Source organism: Alligator sinensis, unplaced genomic scaffold, assembly GCF_000455745.1.
Source record: "Alligator sinensis unplaced genomic scaffold, ASM45574v1 scaffold887_1, whole genome shotgun sequence".
NCBI lineage: Eukaryota > Metazoa > Chordata > Crocodylia > Alligatoridae > Alligator > Alligator sinensis.
The window spans coordinates 560,383-574,470 of NW_005842357.1; the positions used below are offsets into that span (position 1 = coordinate 560,383).

General features: G+C 39.2%; 1 long non-coding RNA gene across 2 annotated transcripts in view; it reads left to right on the top strand.

Annotated features, from left to right (window-relative positions):
- Positions 1 to 8,005: 8,005 nt before the first annotated feature.
- LOC102382893 overlaps positions 8,006 to 14,088 on the top strand; it is a 29,139-nt gene continuing 23,056 nt past the window's right edge. For both annotated transcript variants that reach the window (XR_324491.1, XR_001358478.1), the window contains exons 1-2: positions 8,006 to 8,138; positions 9,578 to 9,719. This is a non-coding gene — a long non-coding RNA (uncharacterized LOC102382893). The remainder of the gene's footprint in view (positions 8,139 to 9,577; positions 9,720 to 14,088) is intronic.

Here is a 14,088-nt window from a genome sequence, read left to right on the forward strand (position 1 = left end):
CTTGCATGGAACCTGACATCAAAGCTAACAGTTTCAGAGAGGGTTAGTTATGAAACTGTGTGAGCGAGATGATAATTTGGCAGAGATAACAAGGTGAAACCTCAGTATCGTAATTACTTGCATACCACAGACACACACACACACACACACACACACATACTTTCCCCCCAAAAATCACTCCTCCAAAATTGGGGTGTGTCTTAGGCATGGAAACTGTTTTTTATTTGCTGAAATAGAAGCATAGAGGAACAGAAGCATAGGGACAGTGTGTCGCAAGATGGCTGGCAGTTTCTGTCAGCCAGAAAACATAAGAGGTGTGATCCCTTTCATAGATATTCTCCAATTGAACAGTTTTTGTCTGAGTAGCCAAAAACTTACAAATTTGAGTGTAGCTGTGAAATAATTAACACTGGACTCCATCCCTCTTAAGTCTTGGCTCAGAAAGAATTTGGCAGCCTCTTTCAGGATTACTTCTCCATTAGAAAGCTAACTCCAGGCTAGAACTGTCATAAAAATAAGAATCATATACTGTCTACCTTCCAAAAACAAGATGGGTGTCTCATTTGGGAGTGTGAGATATGCAAAAAAATAAATAAATTGATCTACTGCTAGAAGGACCATGTACCCAGTGTAGTCTGCATTTGGTCCTTAATGGATAGGACTCCTCCATGCTCATGACCCACACAACACATAAAACCAAGATGCTCATTGTTTTCCAAAGTTAATTAGCTCATACCTTTTTTTTCTCCAAATATCTAAGGGGGCAAATGTAAGAAGAATTAAGTGCTACCACTAATTTCCATATTAAAACTATTTGACTCATTATCACATTGAACTAGGGTATACTTTTTCTGTTCAGAGAGGAACCATAAAAGTATATAATGTTCATTTAAATGATGAGTGGCAGGCACATTTGAAAGCAATTATCCAGTACAAACAAACATCCCCTCTTCCCCCCTAGAAATAGCTATTAGTAACCTAAGGACATAATTTAGAAGGGGGAAAAAAAAACCTGTCTGGGTCATTTAACTATCTTTTGGCTACAAATATACAAAACTCTTTTTAAACATCCAAATTATAAAGAGATTCTGAACAGTAATGCTAATTTATTTTTCTTTCAAAACAAAACAAAGCCTCTTCTGCACCTTTGATAGCAACAGGGTCAGCAATTGATTAAATAAAATGGGTCAGAAGCTTTTGAGTAGCAATATATAAACATCCGAAAATCCTGAATCTTTTTGACCAGTTCAATATTTCATTTAAAATATATATAGTTGAATGGAAACAGCTTCTCTGCTGCCATATGCTTAGAGTCTTTATAGCAGCAAATAACTTACTGTGTATGCTTTTGCCATAAATAATGTACGCAGGTTCAGATAAATTTCTCACTCATATTGCATGCATATAAAATCCAACACAAGGGGAAAAGTTATGATACATTGTAAAGTAAGCAGCCGCCACCCATCTATTTATATTGGCTAATGCCATCCATTAGGTAGAAGGCAGGGTAGAGATGCACCTTATAGATTAATTCAGGGCTGTCTAACTTGTAAAGAGCCGGGGGCTCAAAGCCATGTAGGGTGCATTACCATGGGTCAGGTGCCCCCAGGGCCATGTGGCAAGTGGCTATACCTCCCCGAACTGTGCTGCACATAGATGCTTCCCCCTTCCTCCTGCTGTGCTGTGCTGTACTGCATTGCATATGATCTCCCCTCCCATCACAAGTATGCTTTACTATCACATGTAAAAAGCCTCCCTACTGATGTGTTGCACTCTGCTGTGCTGTGTGCAGATACTTCCCCTCCATAGTGCCACACGTGTGGACTGCTGGCTCCTTCCACAGCTCCCTGGGCTGTAGTTGGAGAATAGGGGGGTGGGAAGCATAGAGAGAAGGAACTTGGAGCCCTTAGCTGCAATTGGAGCAATGAGGGAAACAGCAACTGGATGGAAGTCCAAGGGCTACCATTAAACACTTCATTGGATGCAGATAGGCTGCAAGTTGGAGAGCCCAGGACTAACTGGATCAGGGATGCAAAAGCTTTCATGAGCAAGAGCAAGCTTCATCTGATGAAGCGAGATTTTGCTCACAAAAGCTTCTTCATCAGAGGAAGTGAAGTGTATAAATGTACAGTTAATGTATAAAGTGAATTGCCACCTTGCTTTCTGTCTGACTTCAGACTAAGGCAGCTAAGTACCTCTCTCACTTTCCATTAAGAAATGCTTATGACTGTTTTAAAGAGATCTAATGGTTCCATGATTTAAAGCAGAAATTTGACGTTTGATATGTGTGTGTATGGGAAAGATAGCCCTGCAATGGCCCTATGAAAATCCTTTCCTACCTATGGAAGGTGTAAGCGTTTCCCAGTTTTGCTCAGTACAGTCACATACTTTTCCCAGTTTTGTACTTTCCATGTACTTTTCAAGTATAGGCATGTACTTTTCCCAGTTTTGCTCAGTACAGTTTTGCTCAGTACAGTCATTTCAAGCTTGCTGACAACACCTCTGAATAGTCTACAAGTACTACATGTACACCACTTCATCATTGTGCTTTAAGATAGCACTTCAAATATCAAGTAATCCAGATCAAGGGTCCCCAAAATCATGCGATTTTGCAAATAACATATTTGGATTTCCTTTTATTTGCCTTCTGGTTTAGGAGCCTATGGCGATTTTATTTTCAAGCTTTTATCCACCAACACAAGTCCAAGAGATTAGGCCACATCAGTGTAGCAAACTTACTATGCTCCAGAGCAAAGGGTTCAAAATATCCTGTGCTGCTTTGGGCATGTTGTTTCCTAAACCACAAGCAGTGCAGTTATGCATAAGCAATGTTTTGGGTGGCCTAATTAGCATGGAGTACACTAGTCGACATTGTCATTCATCAGTGCTAAATGGCCTGCCTGAAGCACCAGACTGACATGACTACATCACTTTTGAGTTAGGAACCAGCCCACCTGGAACAGCATAGCATGCTTCAGGACGGTGCTCTGAAGCATGTTAAACTGACTGGGAAGATATGGCTGTGATTCTATTAGCAACTGGAAACTGAGAAACTCGTGTAATCATGTAGCTCCAGGAACTGTGGCTTCACAGCATGCCAAACACTGGGATAGTTGTTGTAAAATGGTTGTAAAATGGTTAGAATGTCATACAGAATGACACAAGGAGGATAGGTCAGAAGAGAAGGAAGGAGGCAAAATCATCCTGTCCTAATAGCAGATTGTTACAACGGTTAGCAATACAAGTAAACCGTGAAGTAGTGAAAGTGTAGGTCTGCATTGTAATGTTTAAAATCCATGGCTCAAAATGCTGCTACTGATGAGTTAGGTGAAGAACATTAGAATTACATTCTATAAAATGCATAGGGTTTGGGTTTTTGTTTTTTTTAATTAACATTGAAGATTATAGATCAACCGTCCCTCTCCCCAAATGCAAAAAGAAATGTATTAAGGATGAAGAAGTCACACTGAAAAGTTAAGAAATGCCACTATTCAGGTTGACTGTACAAAAACAGCGCAGGCTCAGGGGTGATCTGATGGCCACCTACAAGTTTATCAGGGGTGACCACCAGCATCTGGGGGAACGTTTGTTCACCAGAGCGCCCCAAGGGATGACGAGGTCGAATGGTCACAAACTACTTCAAGATCGTTTCAGGCTGGACATAAGGAAGAATTTCTTTACTGTCCGAGCCCCCAAGGTCTGGAACAGCCTGCCACCGGAGGTGGTTCAAGCGCCTTCATTGAACACCTTCAAGATGAAACTGGATGCTTATCTTGCTGGGATCCTATGACCCCAGCTGACTTCCTGCCCTTTGGGCGGGGGGCTGGACTCGATGATCTTCTGAGGTCCCTTCCAGCCCTGATGTCTATGAAATCTATGAAATCTATGAAAAGCAAGAAAATACTGAAGTTTAAATTGAATGTGTAGCCATAAAACTCTGTTGTATAAATTATACTGTGCTCTTTAATAGTGTAGGAAAAATATTTCTCAAAGAAATATTTTTTCTTGTTTGAACCTAAGAAATGAAACTGCAGAACTGAGTATCTTTAAGTTAGCAACTAATAAAACTAGGCCATGAAAGCACATTTATACCACATTTATATTTCTGTATTGTACATTATTCAAGAACCAAGATTATTACAAAAAAAGACTAAAGTTCGGCTTCTAAATTCACATCTCGTTACTTTAAAAATTGGTGAGATTTTCAAAAGCTCCAGAGACCCAATCTTTGAAGCCAAAGAGATTATGCCATTTAACACTAGCTGAAAAAATGGGTTTTGCTGTATTTATTGATACATGTACACCCACACAAAGTGCATGTATCATACACATTATGCAAAATTAAGTATATTTGTGCATATATGCACAGACATACTTGCACCATATAAATCGCACTTATCCTATGATCATAGCTAGACATTATTGTCTAGATTGTGCTGATTTCCTAGCAGGCACTCTGTACTGCTAACTGCTGATTTGGAAATAGCAGGGCACCATCAGCCCCAGTGATAGAGATTCAGGCCAAGCTGTTCTTGTATGCTTACAGGTACCAGCAGATGTCACTCTTGCTAAAAGACTGTCAATGCAAGTGTGTAGGATGAGTAATCTGCTACAGTTGTGAGCAGTCTCAATTTGTGAAGAATTTAGCCCTGACCCTCTTCCCACCTCACCACCTACTACACATACACTAATGACAACAGGATCAGTAAATTCAAACTGTCAGCTGCCCTGCTTCCAGCTTCCAAAGATGCTTGGTCTAACCATAATTCATAGCCAATGCTTATATAAGAATCAATGCCAAATCTCAGTAATTATTAAGAGATGTAACCAGACATCAAAAATAGGTGTTTCGACAAGTTTAAACAGAGCTGTGCCATTACTGTATTTAACCTAGTGAATCATGTCAGCATAAAGACTTAAGTAGTGAATTTTATTTTTAAGAAAAAATAAAATCTTGTCATTTAAATGCACTTTTAGGTATCAGATATACAGCTACATTTTTACCATTTTTTATTTAAAGATTTGTTTTATCAGGTGGCTCACATTATGTAGAGCACTACTTTGTCTTTTGCTAATAAAATGTTAATTTGTTAAAGAGGCTTTTGCATTCTAAAGGGTTTTTTTAGTAAGCCTAATCAATAGTAATAATGAAACAAAGTAACATGGATACTTTTCCTGCTATACACAAATGAGTGAAGCACTGTCTTAATGGTTGTTTCTGATGATTTGAAGAAATAAAAAATAATTTAAGGTTTGATTTTTCTGTCTAATACGTAGGTGTTGCTTACTAAGCATCTTGTAAAATCATCTACTTAGGTATGCATACAATGTACTAGAGCCCACAGATGTTTTTAAAAGACATATAGCAGAGTGCATTTAAATGCCCATAGGATCAAGCTGAGTAGCTGTACCACTATTTACTACAGTGACACAAGACAGAAACCTTTTAGCTGATGGTGATAATCAAAAGCCAAAAATGTATTTGCCTTTAAATTTAAGCATAATTCCTTGCATGAGTATGTTGTGTAGCTGACACTTATGTACTGCTTATTGCAGTTTCAAACAATACAGAAGCTGATATATATATTCATATCACACACACACACACAGAACCAGTGTAGCTTCAGAACAATGCTGTACTTCACAGATGGTGAATTGCTCTACCAGAATATGAGCCATTTTATAATAAGCACATCATAAATGCATTTGCTGCTGAAAGACTCGGATTAAGGGTTTGGAAATAGGGCTTCTAGTATCTGGCCTTTGAGCCCCTGTGCATACAATTGGCACTGTGTCAATCTATATCTTCCTTTGAATGCAAGGACTGCTCCGGGCTGTTCTACTAATGACAGTAGTAACAGTATGCAAACGAACTCCACAGCAGCTCATGTTGGTCCCTGTGCAAAGAGGGTGGGGAGAGAGAGAGAGCTGGCAAAGGGCTGTAGCTGTGATATCCTTTCACTTCTTGGAGTAAGATTTTTAGGAGAGAGAGTGATTCCTGAAAAGACTTGTTAGGCATATCTGAGGACATTCACTGAATGACAGAGCCTGTGTTCTCATTAATGTTCCTCTACCTCCAGTGGTCACAACAAGAAGAAACCAGGAAGTTAAACATGTAGGTTTTTTGTAAAGTCCTTAGTAGCCTAACTTTTTGCCAATAAGGTCCCTTAAACAGCACCTCTATACCACATTCTATGTCTGGTTGATTCTATTCCCAGGGCCATCACTATCTTCAGCTTGATCCTACTCTGTGCCACATGCTAGAAATGAGGCCAAGTAGCCGCCTGACTGCAGCATGAGCATGCACTTAGTGCTTCTCCTTCAACTTTGCCTCAGGTGTGCTTATAGATTTTTTCTTACTGTCTCATTTCTAGGATTCAGCACATGCAGAGGGGAAGCCAGTGCTCAGGGCATGTTTCATGATAGCATTCCCAGACACAGCACAGCAACTGTGTAGATAGGCTCTAAGACGAAGTACAGACAGTCAAAAAGCCTGAGGCTGAATCAATTCAATCTTCACAGATTAGTCTAAAATGTATAGATTGAACCAATAAGCAAGTGAACAGACATTTACTTTTCATTCCAGAAATGCAGCTATATGCCTGCAGTAGTCCAGATCAAAAGCTGAAAGACACTAGAGCACACCTTCCTGCTCAGGTGGAGCAGACAGCTTAGCCAAAGCTAGTCTGCCCACCCTGGGATGGAAGGTTTGTGCGGCAGGTGTAAAGCATCTTGGGATGCTGGGGAACTGTGAGTTGACTTGAATCTCAAGGGGATTTGGGACAGAAGTTGAATAAATAATTTAGCCTGAATCAGTTCAATCTGATACTACATCCTTCCAGGTTTACCTTAAACTGTTTTTCACCATTTTGAAAGCAGTTTATGAACAGTGAACTTCTGTTGCATTACAGATCTGAATTGGTTTCTGATCACTTGTACCAGTGTATGTGTAATTTTTGTCACTAGCCTAAATATCTGTTGCCATGCATGCCTGGACTTGCTTAAGAGCCTTGTTATACATTACATTGTGAGCAACAAAAATGTTGACCTGTGTTAATGCTAGCTTGAGGTCAGAATAGTCACATGTTCAGGCCAGCAGGGCCTGGAGGATAAAAAGATAAGAACCCTTGGTAATTACACTTGGATGGTTTGGTCTGGGGCAATCCTGCCTTAAGCAAGGGGCTGGACTGAATGAACGTGTGAGGCCCCTCCAAGCCCTACTTTCTTATGATCCTATGAGCCATACTACCACTTGTACTTTTTTCACATTCACTAAAAATGACCATATAGGTGGCCATCAGGAGTTAATGATATCATCAATATTATCTATTGCTTCCCAATAATATAATGAAAAAAGAAGAAGAAAATCATTGTATAGGCTTTGCATGTGGCTGGCCTTCCAAGCTACCTATTCTTTAACTCAGATTCTTTATGACAGCTGATTTTTGTGATTTGTGCTGCATTAGGCTGTAGTTCCAATTCTCTGTCTCAGTTTGTAAAAAAAATTCATTCCATCCATTTGGAATTACTCCTAAATTACTCCAGTACAGGCAGAGATGATCCCAGGAAGGTGTGGGGCCTGGAGCAAAGCAGCCTTGGTGGGGGCGTGGAAACAAGCAGAGATGTCTAACCCACTGGGCAGGCAGGTGGGCTAAACTGCAGCCATGGCCTCTTTACCTGGCTCTGTGGGGCCCCCCAAAGTGCAGGGCCCAGGGTGGTTGCCCCAATTTGCCCCCTCCCCCCTGGGATGGCCCTGAGTACAAGCCAGAGGAGAATCAAGTCTAAGCTCTTTATGGCAATAATTGTTTTTCACTGGTATGTTTGATGCTGTAATAGGGACCCTCTGCCCCTGTTACTAGGAAGATAGGAGAAGGGGAGGGAATGTGGGACTGCAGGAAACCTGAGAACAAACTGGCAACAGGTAGTAGCTGCCCAGGTGAACTGAGTCAGCGGCCAGAAACGGGCAGGCAGTTAATGACAGAATGAACAGAACCTGGGCCCTGGGTGCAGGAGATAGGGTTGTATGACCAAAAGCCTCACCTCTGGCCATAGGGAGGGAAGTCTGACCTTGGCCGTTGCAGGACAAAGAGCTCCCAGTAGAGCTGACTGGACACAGATATTAAGCCAGCCAAGAAGAGGTACCTGGAAGGTTTTGTATTTGTATTAAAATATGTTAGGTTGGGTTTTTGTGTTTGAGTTAAAAAGGGGCAAGGCTAGGATGGCTGAGGCCCTGAAGTGTGTTTGCGAATCTGATGGGGTCCCATATTGTGTTTTGACACATTTCTTAATGGAAACATTTCTGTGTATTATTGGGACTTATTAGCAACTTTTTAATAATTTTTGACTGATATTTGACTGGTCAATTAACCAAACTTTATTTGACTGGTTGAATATCCAACTCTACTCAACTCACAACAGCTCTATGAGATGCACAATTTTAGTGAAGCCTACTTTTACATTGTGTTAAATAGCATAAGGTCACTTACACCTGTGCAAAATGGACATATGATACTGCAGTTCTCATATGGAAATGTTTTACATGGATCTTCCACACACACAATGGCAATTCAAAGAAGCAGAGAATCGGACTCATTATCTCACTGCATTACTACTGAAGGTCACTAAAGTCATTGCAGAGTGGCACTAGAATTCAGAAACTCTTGGTAGCTATTCCTGTACTTAGACTTTGTTTCAGGTTTGTACCTGGCTTAAAGTTGCAGCAACTAGTTTATACACAATCATTATCACATCAGATAATCATTATATCCCTGCTTATTTCTCATTTTCAATTCCTCTATTAGCAATCATATACTAACTTCCTTCTGCAGCAATTTTAAATAAAGAAAAACTCATCTACCATTGTTTTTCAAGTAACAAATCCTCCAGGGTTCATTAAACAAATTAAACAAAAAAAAAAAAATCTCTCTGATGAACAGAAGCTATAGTTTAGAAATATCCCTACTGTATTAGTCAGAAACCAACTTTTCCTTTGCTTAGTGTGGATCTCCAAATTAGTGAAGCTGCTGCCTCACTACTTGAAGTAATGGGACATGCACCACTGGTCTATTATGCTAATAAGCAAATGCTAGTCATTCATCTTATAACTAACTGGTAATGGATATCTATAGAACTTTGAATAAGACTTTCCCCATATGTCAGAGTAATCCACAGCAAAACCTTAGAAAAAAAATAGCTTTATAAAAAAAAAAAAAAAATAATAAAAAATTGAACATAGCAAATTGTACAGACAGTATTTCATTATTTGCTTTAGTCTTGCAAGACAATCTGTCTTTAAAATGTTATAGTGAAAAATAAACCTAAATTACATTTCCTTTAAAAGAAATAAATTAATTGTTCCTATTAACATAAACAATTATATCAATCACTCCTAATTCTCCATTCCATGGCATTATTTAGGATATAAAGCTGTTTTCATGTTAGCCCATGATTTTATATTCCAAGAAATGTTATTTGGGAAATAAGATTGAAAGATGAAGCATGGAAGCGAATGACATTTTGTGTACCATCTAATTACCAATTATCTGCCAGTGGAACTAATCAAATTGTATAAATTTAGACTGCAGATTCATCAACCAGTTACCTTGGAGAACATGCTATGCCCCTCGTCAGCAATTCAACCAACAGTCCAAGTATTAAGCAACTTGCAATGGATGGTATGGGCATCCAGTTTATTCTAATAAACTCATCCCCCAAGCACTGTAAGTAAAAGCTTCTGCAAACTATAATTTTTAAAGTACTGCTATTGATGTATGTATTTTTTTTAAAGTACACCACTATTGTTAATTTAATACTATTATTTAAGCTACAAAAAAGAGAGGATTACTTTCAGGACTAAGCTAAAGCAAATTGCAATTGATGTACTGAATTTTACCAATTCACACTTTGGGTAACCTATGTTTATTACATTGCACAATAAAATGATGGAATAAAACTGGAAACTAGCTGCTAAAATAATCCTTAATGCAATCATTTAGATGCCTTGTTTAAATTAAGAAGAAATGATTTGGAAAATACAGCTTGTCAGCACTTATATTTAATGCACTATTCTTCCTAGCTTATGAAAATGTTCCATTTTAAGCTATTTTTATTTGTAGAATAGCAACTTCACTTGGTGTCACTCTGCAGAAGTTCATTTGAAAAACATCACCTGCCATCTGTGAATGTACTCTAGAAATATATCTTAGAAGGAAAAAAAAAAAGCAGGCAGTACAAATTTTCCTTTTTATCCATCAGCCTAATACCATTCTATAGAATCACTTGCTGGTTCAAAGTTCCATTCCACCTCCCTATTATTATAAAATCTAAGCTTCTTATGATTTTACGTCTTTCTTGTGCAGGATTCATCTTTCAAAGCCCTCTGCAAAATTATTCGCAGCATAATAAGATAATGAAAGTATAAGCATTGTCTAGAAGCTATAGTTGAAACAAAACACTATATTTTACATAGAAAAACAGGCCATTCAATCAATGCAGTAAAGGATGTATGGAACTAGTCACAAACTGAATTGTGTGTGAATAATTTACAGATTTCTCATTTCACTGGATAGTAAAGCGTTTCCTTTGTGGCACCAAAAAAACCCAATCTATTGCCCAATTTTCAATATGCATCTAAGAAACTTGTTCTAATTTTAATTCAAGGGACAATACCCTTTTTTCTCTGTGTTTGTACAAAGCCTAGTACAATGATATTCTGGTCCATGGCTATGGCCCTTATATGCTATAAAATAAAGTAGCAATGATGGCTCAAATAAGACTTGCACCAGATTGAATCTCTATGCCTGCCAAAGGAGGACAACCAAGTCAGAGGTGTAACTAGCTCCTGCAGTGTCCTGGGCAGAATGCCAACCACTAGGGAGCTGAGGGGGTGGGGGAGGAAAGGGGAAGAGATTCTTCCTATCCCCATCTGTCTCTGCTCTGACAACAGCTCCTGTGGCCATGGTACCACATGGTCTCATTGTTGCAGCTAAGGAGCTGGCTCATCAGTACCTCCGACACCCAAGAAGCCTTTGCTAAAGCAGGTGCAGCCATAGAAGCCAGGCAGCCCTGCATCCCACAGTGTAAACAGGGGAGGGATTGAGGTGAATGGGACTCTTTCTGGGGATTTCTGCTACGGGAAGTGCAGGTCTACTCTGTGCCCAGTAGAGTATCTGGGGATGGGTGTAAGTGACCAGGGCACCATGGACAGCTCCAAGAGTCTGAATAGGGGGTTCCTGCAGCTGGTCTGCAGAAAGCTTATTTCAGCTGCAGCAGCCCTGCTGCACCCCCACACAGTATGGTGCACAGGGCTGCCTGGCTTGTATGGCTGAGTACAGAAGGGCAGCACCTTGAGTGTGGGAGGGGGAGCGGAGGCATTTTGGCACCCTCTCTAAGTTGGCACCTGAGGAGGGTGCCCCACCTTAGTTAAATTATTGATACATATTTAAGGCAGCATAGGCCAAATTGTCTTTGCTTGTTTCAGGATATGCGAACAGTAAATGCATGTTTAAACCTTTCCCCCCCTTTTTAGCTCAATCCTCCATCTTCATGGACCAGAGTTGATTTGGTACACTAATGTTACACATCTAACACCTTGTCAAACCAAAGCCTTTCTATGTGTATGAACTTTCTATGGGTACTTAACAATTAAAATATTTAAAATGCCTTTTCATATATCTCAAAGGACAAGATGTCCATAAATACAAATCCTTTGAAACATTCCAAAAGTGTCCAAAATGCCCCCAAATAGCAATTCTTGCAATGAACTACTATTTTGTAGTGTACCACTTTTGCTTACATCAGTTGTTCTTAACCTTTTTCGACTTGAGTTACCCTCTTGTTAAACCCCTCAGAAATTGCCAACTTGTTTGCAATTAGCTTGTTAGCTTTCACTTGTTTTTTCCACTATGGGGAAATAGCAAAGCAATTCTTCTGTTGCCAAGAACTTGGAAAGATCATAATAGGTCAGAATGTTTTTGACACCATGGAATCCTATTTGAAATGGCTCAGCCTCCCAAACACATTAGAGAAATGCTGAGCCCAAATCAAATGCCCAAACCTGGTCAAGATGTGGATATTTTCTAAAATATCCACAATTTCTGGTTGTCCAGCTTGAGATACCTGTGGCTGGGCTTCCCCATCCTTCCTGCAGACCCCTGGGATTTCCACCACCAGAGCCCTCCAGATGGCTTAAATTCTTGCAATTGTAAACTAAATTCATGTCTGTCTTGTTTGAAAGCCTAATCCGAATCCAAATTATCTGTCACCCTCCAGACTTTTGGATATGGATTAGGCTTTCAAACAAGACAGACATGAGTTTAGTTTACAATTGCAAGAATTTAAGCCATAGGTATCTCAAGCTGGACAACCAGAAATTGTGGATACTTTAGAAAATATCCACATCTTAATCCAGGATATTCATCTTTAGACCTCTAAATTTTTCATTTTAAAAGGTGCTGATCACCCCTATTTGCTCTTGGCCTGAATTTGAACTAGGTGCCCTTAGCAACTCTGAAAAAAAAAAATCAGGACAAAATTACTCAACTCATTGTTTTCTTTCCCTGCTAGCAGAAGTCTTGATTGCTGGCTTTCACTGTAGTGTAGTTAAAAGGGAATGACATACACATTGAAACTGAGCATTGGGAATTCCTTTCCTATTATTAACATGAATGTAATATCTCCACATCACTCTTCTGACAATATTGTCAGTAGGAGTTTGTCTAGCTATAATTCCCCTTTTGGGAGTTAGGTACATCGAGAAGCTCACTTTACAATTTAATTAAAGGCAACAAAGGAGAAAAAAAATATTGTTTAAACCACTACATAAAAGTCAGTTAGATAAAATATTTGACAATCTCCTGCTTTGTTATCAATACCAGTGCATTTCTGGATAAATAATCTGGACTATTTTGGAAGACATCTGTGATATAATAGTGAGGGTTTTAGCTTTTGGCCCATAGTAGGCCAATTTGTGTTTATATAACATATATTTAAAGAGGACAAAGTCTGCAATAGCAACCACAATGCAGTTGGGTTTGACATGAATGTAGGAGAGGAGACGAGAAGAAAATGTACCACGGTAGCCTTTAACTTTAAAAAGCCAGACTACATCAAAATGAGGAGGCTAATTAGACAGAAGTTAAAAGGGGCCCCTAAAGAGGTTAAGAATGTGCAAACAGTATGGGGACTGCTTAAGAACATCATATTACAGACACAGAGCAAATGCATAATGCAAATAAAAAAAAATAATGGATAGTTGACCAAAAAAAAATCAAGTGTAAAACTGTAATAAGACAAGCTAATAAAGAAGTTGAGGAGACGCTTGCTAGAGACATAAAAAATTCTCAAGTACATTAGAAGTCAAATACCTGACAAGGAATCAGTTGGGCCATTAGATTATTAGGGTAGAAAAGGGGTGCTAAAGGATGACTGTGTCATCTCTGGGAAACTAAATGCATTCTTTGCATCTGTCTTCACCATAGATGATGTTAAGGACAATCCCTCACCAGATCCACTCTTCTCAAGGGACAAATCAGTGTAGCTTATGTAAACTGTAGTTTTGATGAGGCCATAGAGAAAATGAAAAAACTGAACAGTAGCAAATCACAAGGGCCTGATGCCATTCACCATAAGATCCTGAAGGAGCTCAAATTGGAAATTGCCAAACTGCTAAATGTAGTATGCAAACTATTACTAAAATAGCCATGGTACCAGAGGACTGAAGGATTGTCAATATGACTTCCATATTTAAAAAAGGTTCTAGAGGTGAGCATGGAACTATAGGTCACTGAATTTAACTTCTGGTAGAAACAATGGTAAAAGGAAGAGAATTGTTCATCACATGGATTAATATGATTTCTTGGGGAGGAATCAATACGGCTTTGTCAAAGGGAAATCATGCCTCACCAACATGCCTCAATAAGCAGGTGGATTAGGGCAATCCAGTTGTTTTTCAATATTTGGACTTCCAAAAAGCCTTTGGCAAGGTACCCCACCAGAGACTCTTAACTAAATTAGGTAGCTACAGGATTATGGAAACGTCCACTTGTGGATTAGAAATTGGCTTAGAAATAGAAAGGAAAGAGGGAATTT